We start from the raw sequence: 14,542 nt of genomic DNA on the forward strand, positions 1-14,542 counted from the left end.
ATCAAAAGCACACTGTCAATCAAACATGTTGCTAACGCTAACGGGGCGACCTCGGGGAAAGAAGTTGCCTGATTTCTTTGTTATTAATGTTCATATCTTGATTTACCGCCACAAAAGCAAAATAAAAATACCAGGATCATGTAGACCGGGATAATACGAACATTTTAAGGCCAAAATGACAAGTCTCACTGCAGCAGTTACAGAGAGAAGGGCCACAACTTTTTAATGTAAAGTGAATGTAATGTAAAGCTCCATTTATATATATAGTCTATATACACTCAAACCATAGAGCCACTGCCCAAGTTTTGAAACAACAATCTTACTACAGTGCTTTTAAAAATCTGTTCACAGACAAATAAAACATTTTTGGGTTTGATGAAATTGCACACCAACACTTTTCAGATTTTGATTACAAATATTCCAATAGACTATGAAGAGAAAATAAGAGAAATATGAACAACTCCTCAAAAACTGAAGTGCCGAGGATCACACGATAACGAGTTTGCCTCCAACACTTAAAGTTCAGAGGAAAGTGCTGCCAAATTATGAGGTGGGACAGAACAGAAACAGAGACCTGCATTCACAATGTGCCATAGACATAAACCACTGACCTTAGCCAACTGCACAGCCATGATTACTGACATGTCTGGAAAATGTCACCGGGCTAAAAAATTCATACGCTGATCTGCTTCGTTATGTGAATTATTTATGAAACATGAACACCTCCATCACCGAGCCGCTAGAGGCGAAATTTAAGTCACAATGCTTATGGTTAAAATAATTACGATTAACTATAATATCACCATTATTAGTACAATTTTATTTAAATCAGACCTATTGTGCTTGTGTCCGCTCTATAGTGGCGTCTTGAATAAAGGAAAATAAAGATGACTCAAACATGAATAAATCACTCTGAATACAATTTCGAGAGGGTAAATGCAAAGGAAAAATGACTACAAGGTGTTTATAAGCTCTGAAAAGTCGATTTTGTATAATAGAGCTGCTTTAAATATACTCAAATGACCATACACATAAAAACAATTAATTCATAAAAATTCTTATTATGAAGAAGTTCTGTTTTAACAAATATTACAGAGTTTGTTTTAAGTGAAAACAACATGGAGCTTGGATAAAACGCTCCACAAACATATATCATAGTATTTATTTTGATTACATTTAGCAGTATTCTTGCTCATGCCCCATCCCTAGTGGAGAAAATTCCAGAGTTATGTTCTACATTTTAAGATGACCTCCAGCTCATTCATGCATTAGTAAAACCTTTATTTAGCAGTTACCTCACTCCCTCAGTACTTTATGATGTTTTAAAAGACATATATTAGCTTCCAACAGAATTACGGTCAACAGCAGAGTTCATAAAGCTAATGTGAGTTGATGTGACAGATAAGGAGGCTGCTTTTTCCATGAACCAAAGCGAGGAGGAGATTTTAACCTGAATGATCCTGTTAATGATCTGTATAAATCTGAGTAAAATGCCACGGATAGGGAGCTGCGTTTGTAATTAAATCAGGCTATGAGCAATGAACAGGACACAAAACCAAAGCCCTGAGAATGCACTCTATAATAATAAAAACTTCAGTAGCCACATTATATACTTTGTCATTTGGATTGTACAACAAGCCAATGGTATATCACGAAGTGGGCACTTAGCAACGGTGTCAATCAAACCTGTTACTAACGCTAGTGGAAGCGACCTCAGGGAAAGAAGGCACCTGATTTGTTTGTTATTAATGTTCACATCATGAACATTATGTAGACTCACGTAGAGCAGGTTAACACACACATTTTAAGACCAAAATGATGAGCCTGACAGCAGCAGTTACAGAGAGAGGTGACCATTTTTTTTCACGACAGCTAACAGGTTAGCTATGTCCATTTATATATACAGTCTATGGTGAAAAGGCAGATAAAACTCTTGATTCACAAGTTTAATCTGTCTTTATATAAATGCAAAGTTGTCTCAGAAACGTAATGGTTCCTAATCTACATCTTTGGCCACTCCCCCTTTTTAGTCACTAATCGATCAGCAGCACGGTTTTAGTCGACCAAGAGTTTCTTCAGGATCTCTGCAGCCCTAGAAACCAACAAGACTACTCATGTGACCTGCAGTTCAATGATAATGTAATATAACAATACTTAAAAAAAAAAATAAAATTGTAATTCCTCTCATTAATGCAGCAGATATGGGGTTAAATTGTTGTTAAACGAAAAGTCAATTATGCTTTTTGGGTTCTGCCCTGGTGGTTTGTGTTCTTAAAGTAATTCCCAGCTAATAACTCATTTACAAGCTTCAAGAAATAATACTTGTTTTAGCACTTTACAGATGACTACCCAAGAACGTAATCCTAATTAATCCCAGCCAATAGCTGGATTAATGGTTAGTTAGAGCAAATAGAGTTGCACAAAGCTAAAATAGCAAGGTTGGGTTTAAAAGACTAAAGACTAAAAGCCTAAAATATCAACTTTATTAAGGGCGCTCTACCTGATTTTTATTGTCTTAAAAACATTAAAAACGTTAGTTAATTTTGATTGGTTTACAGCAGTCCAGTTATTCCTCACCTTCCTAATGCATCCTAATTATTAAATGCAATGGTCATGGTAAATGGTCATGGTAAATGGTCATATTTTTATATTATACTTTTTCACCTTCAAGACACTCAAAGCGCTTTACATCAAGGAAGCATTCACCCATTCACACATACATTCATACACCAGGGTACACACACACTGGACCAAGGTGAGTTAAATATCTTGCCCAAAGACACAATGACAAGATTCATGTGTGGGAACTGGAATCGCACCACCATCCTGTGGGTCAGTGGATCTGACCGCTCAACCAATGATGTTTATGTTGACAGCGGGATTTGAACTGCCAACCTTTGGATCAGTGGACAAGCGCTTTACCAAGGAGTTTATAAGCGTGTTTCACAACTTTCAGAGGCCAAAGCGGAGTTTTGCGGTAACGTTAACAACTAGTATGCTAACCATGCATTAGCCTTACTTCATTCAAACATTATTAACACTTTTAACAGCCTTAGCAAAAACTAAAACTTAAAGCTACCATTTGTAATTCGATTGGCCGACATAGCCATTTTGCATTTCCATAAACCACCACCAGATGCTATCTATGTTACTGCTGTCGAAGAGTGTGCCAGCTTTGTCCTGACAGAAGAAGACCAGAGAACACAGGTGAGGGGAAAGGTGAACAGGTTTCCAGTCACCCATACTGGTAAAAAAATCAAATAAGCATGGTAGCTTTAACAACGTTCAGTGCAATAAATAATAATAACCAACATGCTTTCATTTCCATCTATTATTTGGCTAAAATGTTACATACTGTTGCTTTAATTAGTGATGACCTCTCAACAAGGTCATGTTCTTTCACCTGTAATTCTCCCTCTGAGCTGGCCCTCCACTTCAGCTTGTGGGCCAGCGTGTGCTTCCACTTGTACACACTGTTCACGGAGGGCCACTTCACCGGGCCCTTCAGGCTGCTCAGGTCTGGGGCCCAGCTCTTCAGAAGCTCCATGGACAGGCGCTTCTTCAGGGCGCCATGGCGATCAATCCGGGGAGGGGCTAGCAGGTTTGGGACGCTGCCGCCATGGAGAGGAGGGCTGAGCGAAGAGCTACTGGTCAGGCTGTCCCAACGCCGTGTAAGGGCAAAGGTCATAGTTCAAATGCACAAATGGCCCAGTTGGAATTCTAATATAGATTTGGTTTGGTCCTGCTTTAGTCCCGGTTCAGTACTGGTCTAGTTCAGGTTTAGTTCCAGGTTTAGTCCAAGTTTAGTCCCAATTTTGGTTTCAGCAGCGATATCCAAATAATCCCTCAGTTGTCCAGGTTCTATCGCAATAGAAAATAGAATTCTGTCTTTAATATGTTTTGCTACTCATCCAAATAGCCTCTTCAGTTCTGACATGGTTCTGGAAGTTACTGCTTTGTATTTTTTTTCTGAAGGAAGGAGTTAGCTCAGTTCGGATAGGGTTCTGAGAGTCTGATTTGAGCTCTTGTTTAGTCCAGATGCAGACTTAGTTTGGTCCTGTTCTAGTCCTGGTTTAGTCTTGGTTTGTTCCAGGTTTAGTCCCAGTGTAGTCCAAACGTTATATTACGAATGCACCTTAAAAGACTTCAGCAGACATATTCATATAATCCCTCAATTCTCCGAGAAGGTTCCATCGCAAAAGAAAATAAATTCTGTCAACAGGACTTTGGTTTCGTCTTGAGTGAATACATTTCGCTACTCATCCAAGTAGCTCCTTCAGTTCTGAAAGGTTTCTGAAAGCCTGTCTGAAGGGAGGAGCCAACTACTAACATACTTGTTGTTTACAGTAAGGAGTATCTGTTATTACGATAGTCCATTTAAGTCCAGAGAAGAATAAAACGCCACTCATCCAAGTAGCTTCTTCAGTTCGGACATCGTTCTGGATGTCACTGCTTTATATTTTTTCTGAATAAAGGAATTAGCTATACTGAAACTAGCATAAATGCAGTAAGGAGTATCTGCAATGTAAATTATATAGACTGTTTATATACTTTTATTAGTTTGTATTGTGATTTAAAGCCTTTCTTATTCTGTAAAGCACTTTGAATTACTGTCTATGAAGTGTGCTGTAGAAATAAACTTGCCTTGCCTAGTTCAGTCCATTTGACGTCCAGAGATAACTGAATAAACTCAGTAAAAGCACATTACAAATACTCTTCATGAAGGAAATAATCCATGGATCTGTTCCCATTGTAATCCAAATCCATCTCTTATCCAGCAATACAAAAGTTTGCGTGTACTTGTCCTATGCACTCCGAGGTACAAACTTTACACAGGGGGGTAATAGAACACAGTGTGGAGGGCAGATGGGTGATTTAGCTGCAGGGGGGTGTAAACCAGGGGAAGCACTTGCATCACATACTCAATATATCTGATTGGGTGAGAGGAAAGCACTGGGTCGCAGACGTGAAGCTGATTGGATAAAGCAGAGGACAGAGCTGTGTGCTGGACCCGCTGATATAAATCACATGGAAGCGTAATTAATGCCTCAGGGAAGTGAGCTCTGTCAGGAAGCCAAAACTAGATTAGAGCCGGATCAATGGAGCACGTCAGGAAAGAGGAGGAGCCATAAGAGACCATCCACATCCAACACCAACGCGACGTAATGAGGGAAAACCAAATGACACAGGGAGAGTCCGAGTAGTGCAAAGCAAAAATGAGCGAACAACATTGGAACAATATTTTTTTTGGGTCAATATGGGGGTCACTACTGGGAAATTTTGGTTATTCTTTGGCTATATGATAAGATTTGAGATGTAGAAGGTTGAATAAATAATTTCTGTGAATCATTACAGATGCAAACTAACAACTAAAGTGTTTCATTCTGCTGTTTATTTATTGGCGCTCGTATTTTTTTAACAATATTGTAGACTTAGAATAGTTTTTGTGGTTTAAATCTGCTCTTGGGTGTTTGTGTCAGGGGTATAAGTTAGTTTCAGTGTTATCGTTTATCTTCTGTATTTATTTAAACGATATATTGAACTTCAAAATCTGTTGTCGTGACAGGCCTATGAGACAATGAGCAACAGAAGACTGAAGAATTTTGAAACGACATTCTACACTCTCAGAATTATTACTCAGAAAGTCAGAGAAGATTGCAGAGCCCAAGATGGCTGCACCCTGCGTTTGGTGAAGATTAAAAACCCGATGATTTAAAGTCCCATATTACGCTGTCTTTTGATCTATGTTATAATGTTGTTACCTCATCACAAACAGACCTGGAGTTGTGTTTTGTTTCATTCTCACATGTTTAACACACAAACCCAGTATATTTAGGATATTAGGAGTTCTTCTCTCAAACAGAAAACACTCTATTCCACCTTCTGATGTTGTAGTATGTGATAGTACAGAAGTGCTCAACTGTGTTTTTAAACTCCATACACCTTCACTAGAATCATGGATGATTTCAGCTCTGGAATTACCAGTCTCTACTGAACTAAAGGTAAAAGGAGCTGTTATCTTAAAAACTACCACTATATGACATCACAAGGTGGAATAGAGTGTTTTGAGCTTTGGAGATATTAACAAATTATTAATAAGTTGTAAAGTTAATAACATTATAACATGATTTAAACCTCACAAGAGTCAATTTTGCGTAATGCAGGACCTTTAAAATATTGGTCATACTTGTGTTATTTTGCCTTAGGTCCCTCCTCCTGTTTTCCTGCTTCTACACAGTTATTGAGCATCTGCAGTTATAAATTTGTCGTTACGCTCCGTTATGCTAATGTTGCTAATGTGTACGCAGCACTAATGTCAACAAAAGCAAAATGGACTCTCAAACTGTGCTTTATAAAATGTCGATGTAGTAACAGTGTCACTGAATGAACTTGAGCACTTCCTTAGTTTTTATCACTTTATTGAGTTTTTAACATCATGTACTGTTCATTCTTTTGTTTTGTTTTTTGTGACAGCTGGAACAGAAATCTGATGTTTAGCTTTGAGATTACGTCATCATGAGATCCGAGAATATCGCATTAGTCTCCCTTCAATTCTGGTTCCAAGCAACATCGCCTGAATGAAAGCAATGGATACGCAATGTTTACGATTCCCTCTTTTTTCTGTGGACATTATGTTTGGATATTTCTGTTAACAATGTCGGTGTAATCTCTCAATCATCCAGGTATGATCCAGAGTAAAAGAAAAATTCGAATCTGTCAACTGGACAAAAAGTCTGTCTTCAGTCCTACAACTTTTTATCCAGTTGACAGATTTGAATTTTTCTTTTACTATATTTCTTTTAACAACTGTCAGTCTTCCACAGAGTTACACAAGCCCCTGCCCTCTATCTGGCATCATCAAATTCTAGCACATGTAGAAACCCATAGAAACCAGTCTGCGCAGAACCACTTTAACCTTTGGTGTGAGCGGCAGCAGAGCACAGAGGACCAGACAGCTTTGATCTGTTCTGTCTGAGCCGATCTCACTTTCTGTTTTCTATCTCTTCACCGGCTCATTTGTTACTGACCCCATGTCTTTCTCATAACCTCTAACTACCTCTGGCTCACCAAGTAGAGCACATACCCGTACACTGCGGCCGCATTCGAATCAAAACCGCAGTTTGAATAGACATTATTAGTAAATCGTAAAAGCTACAATTTTTTAAGTAGCATAATTACCTCGCCAAACAAATATTATACTGCATAAAAACTGTAGTAACCCTGTCGTTCAAATCTGCAGCGGTTAAATTGAAACCTACGGCTTCATGACATCACAAGGTGGAACAGAACATTTTGAGCTTTGGAGATGTAGGCAGATTACTAATAAAGGCTTACTCAAACATGTGTAAATGAAACAAAACATAACTCCGGGTATGTTTTTGAGGAGGTAACAGCATTATAACATGGCTAAAAGCTCAAAAGAGTCTATTTTGCGTAATATAGAACCAAATTTAATCAAAATTGCAACAACACAAATTAAATATTTTTCCCAAATCACTCAGCTCTACTTTAGAACCAGACAATCACACTGCGTCAGAAACATGAAGTAAAGCCTGTTCCCTTTACGCACATCCTATTGGATCATCCTATTGGAGTCCATTATAGAGCAGAGCCTGTTCCCACGCACAAATGGATGGTTTACCATAGGGACACAGTTAGAGATGCAATAACAGGAGAGATGGTGAAGGACTGAACCCAGCAACATAACCCCACCTGTATTTTGTGTGTTATGTGTCTGTGGTCTATTTGATTTAATGTTTAAAGAGCTGGTATTTTACTTCTATGGGGTATTAATTGCTAACGCATAATATACTTAATACACCATGTTACCTTTTATTCTTTCAAAATTTAACATGTTAAATAAATTTCCGTTTCGTGGTAACTTCCCCTTCAGAATGCTATCACAACACAATTAGAGGGCATCCTGCTAATGAAACTACTGCACATCACATCAGGTTGGTACAGTTTTGTTTCACGTTTTTGTATATTGATGGAGAATTGTCATGTGGTAGCATGTGTGATGTAGGCTTGTGGGAGGAGCACTGTACAGGCTCTTACAGCTAATCGTAAGGAGGGTTCGAATAGGACTCGGGAGAGATCGCTAAATTACTCAACCAAGTATGGATGACATTTAAAACCTCTTCAGGCAGGTTTTGATGAGGGAACAAGTTTATAACATGGTAGAAAGCTCCAAAAACTCGATTTTGCATAATATCCCCTCCTTAAAGTCTTGCAATTTCTTGTGGCATGGTGGATTAAGTATCTTGCCCAAGGACACAAATGAAGGCTGTTGCTTCAACTGTGGGAGCTAGAATCGCACTGCCAGTGAATCTGACCGCTCAACCAATGATGTTTACGTCGAGAGCGGGATTTGAACCAAACACTCTACCAACTGAGCTACTACCACCCCTTAACTGAATTTTTAATGTGTTTACTTGCCTTAGGACAGCGAATGAAATCTAGCTATTGTGCTAACTCTGGCATATTTATGATGAGGCTGCTGCGGACACATTGATTAGTGTGCACTGTCCTGATAAATATATACAATAAAAATAAACCTCATCCATATACAACACTTTTCCTGCTTGAAACCATATCCAACACAAAAATGTGCCAATGTAGCAGTCAATCATCACTCAAACGTTAGCATGCCAGTGAGATGCAAAATCAATGAGCGTGAGTTAAACATATTGCATATGGATTGGGTTCAGAGAAGGGCAATAACCGCTCTGATCCACAGCTGAAGGGGACACAGGGATAACAAAGACTGCAGCACAAATCACTTGAGTAAACATCCGTCATTGAGGCCGGGTCATCTCAGCCTCAGCTCTGCTTCATATAAACACAATTGTACAACTCGCGTGTGAACAGAGGACGGATCCTGTGCCAGACCACATCAGCACCACATCTGTGCAGGTAAGCTCTATGAGAAATATGAAGAGAAAGAAAAATATATGTGTAATGACAGAATAAATTCAGATTTCACAATAAGGCAGACGTCATCACTGAAAACTCTGAAAACCTTCACAGTTCATTTGAATAGAGAAACATTACATTAGAGCAGTGGTGGAAAGTAACAAAGGTAAACATTTTGTACTTATGTAAATTTTTTAGGTATTTAAGATTCTGGTATACTCCCAGATTTGGGGCAAGAGACAGTTTTCCCCATTCATTACATTGTATTTACTTATGGTAAACGGTTGCTTTTCCACCTTGAAGGCACTCAAAGCACTTTACATCAAGGAATCACTCACCCATTCACACACAGACACTAGCAAGGCAAGGTGGGTTAAGTGTCTTGTCCACAAACACAACAACAGCATTAATTTGTGGGAGCTGGAATTGTACCGCCAACCTGAGGGTCAGTGGATCAGACTGCTCAACCGATTATGTTTATGTCCAAAGTGAGATTTGAACTGCCAGCCTTTGGATCAGTGGACAAACACTCTACCAAAAGAGCTACTGTTGCCCCCATAATCTGTGTTGATACATTTTTACATGATCTGTAAAAATGTAATGAATGAAATCTACAGAGTCCCTAACCAGTGCAATGCTTAAATTGTATTTTTATTAAATACTTTCAAGATCCAAGTTTTCAAAAAATAACAAAGCTATGACGACGACCAAACACTTCACATTTGTCAGCTCATAGTTCTTGTATTTTATTGTGATCATGCAAAAAAACTTCAGTGTCTACATGAAGGTAGTTGAAAGGGAGGAGGAGGAAAGTGCATCATTAAAATGCAGAATAAAACGCTAACGTCGATTTTTCTACCAATGATGTTTCTTTTGAGATTTGAACCACCAACCTTTGGATCAGTGGACAAACACTCTACCATTTGACTTGACCTCACACCTACATCTATATTTTAACTTCCCCCATCTGTATTAAATATTATTGGCTTATAGAATGTTGTGATGTCATGTGAAACCCGGCAAAAGCATTTTAAGAAAATATTATAGTGGATACTTTTGACTTTTACTTCAGTGCACCCAAGACCAGGTATCTGTACTTTCTGCTCAACTACATTTTTAAACTTGAGCTTGACAGGTTCCATGTCAAGTTCCGTGTCAGATCTGTGGAAAGATGACCCTGCTCACAGTAATAACGCATATTTGTCAATTCATTACATTAAAACACCTGTAACTGAATAAAGGCTAGATAGATTTAATTAAATACTTTAAAACATCTCATGAAAACAAGCAGGTGGTGTACCCCTTACAGAAAAGTTACTTACTGTCACAATATTAACAAACTCCAGTACTTTTTCCAACACTGCATTAGCCAGATATTTGTCACTGGTATTTACTTTCTTCTTCTTCTCCTCCTCCAAGTCTTTCAATACTTGACATGACATGAGTCTAATGAAACAAACAAACAAGTCGATCACAGAAAGATCAGAGAGCTTTCACGTCGTGTATCTCTGACCGCTGACTCACTATCCAGCAAACACGGCTCGTCCTCTGACCATAACAGACCCCAAGTCATTTGTCGTAGCTGTGTCTTGCCTTGTATTAACTGGTTTCTACATTTTAAACCATGAAACCAATGCCAAACAAAGTACCCTTTATATAGATGCATTAGATCATTAAACTAGTGAAAGGACATGCTACACGGTGCATTCAGTAGAGCATGGGATTGATTTAGTAACACACAAAAAGATATGGCAATAAGAGAAAGAAAAGTAGGAACCCAAAAGACTGAACAAATGAATTGATAAAAGAACATGGAGATAGTACCCAGACTAAAATAACTTCACGGCAGCTCATTGTATTGTGTTCAGAGCAATGGTGATTAAACAAAAAAACATATCATAAAAAAAAAGCCCTCCCTTTTGCAATAGACATAAACATCTCTATATCAAATAAATGCTGCGGCTTGCCAATAAAAGTGTGTTATTTCAAAATATCCCCGAGCTCCAATTAGAAAACCCTGGCTCCATATATGAGCCAATTTCACAGGTTTACATAATCCCCTGTATACATGTCATTCCTATTTAAACTAATTATTTGAGGGAGTTACTTCAGCCCTATACTCCACCAAGAGCCAAACAAATATGCAAATATACTAAAATGATCGTCTTGAATATGGATTTTCAACTTCACAGTTTTTATAAAGCCAGTGTTATTGATTGTGTTTAAATGTGTGCACTCTATGGGGCCTCTTTGCCTCTATGGGGCCCCCTAGAGCTCTGAGGTCAGCTGACCAACTCCTGCTGGCTGTGCCCAAATCCAGGCTCAAGACCAGAGGTGAGTGAGCCTTTTCTGTGGCAGTGCCCAGACTATAGAACAGCGCCCCCTGCCTGTCACATCCTCTCAGGTCTTCAAAAGTAGCTAGGCAGGATATCTTGGTGTTTTATTATTCATTGGTATGGTGTTGTCTATATATTTGTTTTTTGGACTTTTATGTGAAGCTCTTTGGTCAGCTGAAGTTGTTTTAAATGTGCATAATGATCTGTTATGTGTTTCTTAGTTATAGCATTTGAAGCAACAGCATATGTATATTTGCATATGTATATATTTGGACCTGTTCAAGTTTGGCCCAGTAGTGCAGAAGCGTTAATTTTAAGGTATTTTAAGGTCATGTAAAGTGTAGATAACAAACATGCTCCATCCAGCTGCCGTCATGGTGAAATAAGGCTCTCCTCTCCACAGTGTAAAATGTGCCAACTCTGAGTTAGCTTACTGCAGAATGTCACTCTGAGGATGCCAAGTGCTGGCTACAATGACAGCATCTAGATTCTCACTGGCCACTGAGAACAACTCCACAAAAATACCACTCCAGTTGTGCCAAAGTATATGGAGTCTAAAAAACAGCCAATAATATGAAGTTTTCTTTTTTATTTTGTGTTTAAAATAATAGTAGATTTTAAAGGTTCACTATGTAACTTTTCTGGTGAGCGTCATGTGTTTTATTGCTCAAAAATACCTCGATAAACTTGCATTTTTAGTGTGAGTGGGGTCGTCCCTCCACAGATCTGAGCCATAACTTAAACTTATGGTGTCATCAGCTTGTTTCGATGGAAATAGATTAGTCAAATGGCATAATATTCCAGTCAAACCAAGTAAGAACATTTCCAAGGAGACAAGCAGGTGGCTTACATCATCTCCACACATTACAGCTCCATGTTCCCTTCACGATGGCCTTTAGGTGCTCCTCCTGCAGTCATCTCAACCTAAGTCTCCACACGTGTTTGTTGCTATAGCAGCGTTCTGCTTTTGTTCGTGAGCATGGCCTTGGCACGCACACTGCAGGGGTCCACAGATTACGTACACAGAAACAGTATAATCAGGAGGCCTCACGCTGCAATTAAGGCAGAGCCGGGCCAATGCTGGAGGTTCTACAGCCACATGTGAGATCACTGAGGGGGCAAGGATAGAGGACGGGCGGGAGAGAATCCAAAGAAACATTGCACAACTAAAGACTTAGTCTGTGCATCAATTAGCTGTCTAAAAGGGGACATGGCACTGGGAAAAGCTCTTAAAGCTTCTATATTACGCAAAATGGACTCCTGTGAGCTGCATGTCATGTTATAATGATGTTACATCCTCAAAAAAATGGAGTTGTGTTTTGTTACATTCACACATGTTTCCTTTATTATTAGTCTGTCTACATCTCCAAAGCTCAAAATGTTCTGTTCCACCATTTAATGTTATGAAGCAGTAGTTTTCAATTTAACTTTTTGCTCAGTAGCGATTGGAAATTCTAGAGCTGAAATCATCCAAATGATACGAGTGAAGATGTATGGAATTTAAAAACACAGTGGAGCACTTCCTGTATTGCCACATGACATCACAAGGTGTAACAGAGTGTTTTCAGTTTGAGAGATGAACTTAGCCTCAATATGTTTGTGTCTTAAACATGTGTGAATGAAACAAAACACAACTCCAGGTACGTTTGTAATGAAGAAACAACATTACAACAGATCCGATAATAGAGTAATAAGGGCCCTTTAAAGTATCCAAGCTAAAGGGAATTCATGGAAAAAATAAATAGTTACACAGAAAGTACTAGAAACAGCACACGTGTTTGTACAAAGGCAGGATAAACTCATGACTTACTCTTAAAACTCCACCCCATGCCTTTTCTTGTCTACTGTGGAACAGACCAATACAAATCTTGGTTGACGCCTTCAAGTCTCTCAAAAGCGCTTTACATCAGCTCCCCCCATTCACACACACATTCATACACCAGTGTACACAGACTCTGGGGGCAAGGTGTCTTGCCTAAGGACACAATGACAGGATTCATCTGTGGGACCTAGAATTGCACCACCAACCTGTAGACCAGTGGATCTGACCGCTCAACCAATGAAGTTTATGTTGAGATTGGGATTGAAACTGGCAATCTTAAAACTGAGGAAAAGAACTGACTAACACATGAGAACACAATTATACTAGTATCTATAAGAACAAGGACACCAGCCTAGCCATAGTAAACTATATTAACAAGGGAAAAAACATACCTGGAGTTGTGTTTTGTTTCATTCACACATGTTTTGAGTAATCCTTTATTATTAGTCTGTCTACATCTCCAAAGCTTAAAATGCTCTGTTCCACCTTGTCATGAAGTCATGAAGCGGTAGTTTTCAAGTTAACAGCTACCTTTTACCTTTTGTTCAGTCAAGATTGGCAATTCCAGGTCTGAAATCATCTAAATGATTCTAGTGAAGGCGTATAGAGTTTGAAAACACAGTGGAGTACTTCCTGTATTACCATATGACATCACAAGGTGGAACAGAGTGTTTCCAGTTTAAGAGAAGACCTCAGCCTAAATATACAGGGTTTGTGTTTTGAACAAGTGAATGAAACAAAACACAAAACACAACTCCAGGTATGTTTGTGAGGAGGAAACAACATTAGAACATAGATCAGAAAATAGCGTAAAACGGTCCCTTTAAGATCAATATAAGTTGCAAAATAAATTACTCTGCGATCCCATTTCATGAACTCTACAAATTCACTGCTGGTCAGCCTTGGGCATGTCTGTTTGCTCACCACACATCTCTACCGCAAAAGCAATACAATGACAAGCCCCGTTCCAACCAATAGAAATTCCTCAGATATCAAATGACTCCTGAGGGACGCTTTGCCGATGTCGGAACTTGGCTGCGCTGATGGCTGATGGGAAAATGTCAGTGAGGGGGAAAAAAACACTACTGATGAACTGAGATAACCAAACATTGCGAACACAAGCTCTGGGTACCTTAATGAGAGCTGCCCTGTCTGAATGCGTAGGCAGGGTATAAACGCAAGATTTGGCTTTCTGGCGGTAGCTTTGCTGTCCCTCAGTGCTCATTCTCACTCTCTGTAATGATGCAGAAAGAACGCAACTGAGCTAAGTCAACTAATTAAGCCCTACTGTCAAGCTAGTAACGAACGTCAACGATGCCATTAATCAACAGGTGAACCTATGTAACTGGAAGTATTCACTGGATTAAATCTGCGGGTCTACTAACTCTGTTTCACTATTTCATCTTCTAACTTTCTGTTGGTTGAATTAATTTGTTAAGCCCTGCGAGGCGACTGCTGTTGTGAGTTT

At 39.0% G+C, this 14,542-nt stretch overlaps 1 protein-coding gene across 2 annotated transcripts in view; it reads right to left on the bottom strand.

Moving 5' to 3' along the window:
- dlg2 (discs, large homolog 2 (Drosophila)) overlaps positions 1-14,542 on the bottom strand; it is a 160,680-nt gene that overhangs the window by 91,756 nt on the left and 54,382 nt on the right. The gene's annotated exons all lie outside the window — the stretch shown is intronic.

The sequence above is a fragment of the Periophthalmus magnuspinnatus genome, chromosome 14 (genome assembly GCF_009829125.3).
Source record: "Periophthalmus magnuspinnatus isolate fPerMag1 chromosome 14, fPerMag1.2.pri, whole genome shotgun sequence".
NCBI lineage: Eukaryota > Metazoa > Chordata > Actinopteri > Gobiiformes > Gobiidae > Periophthalmus > Periophthalmus magnuspinnatus.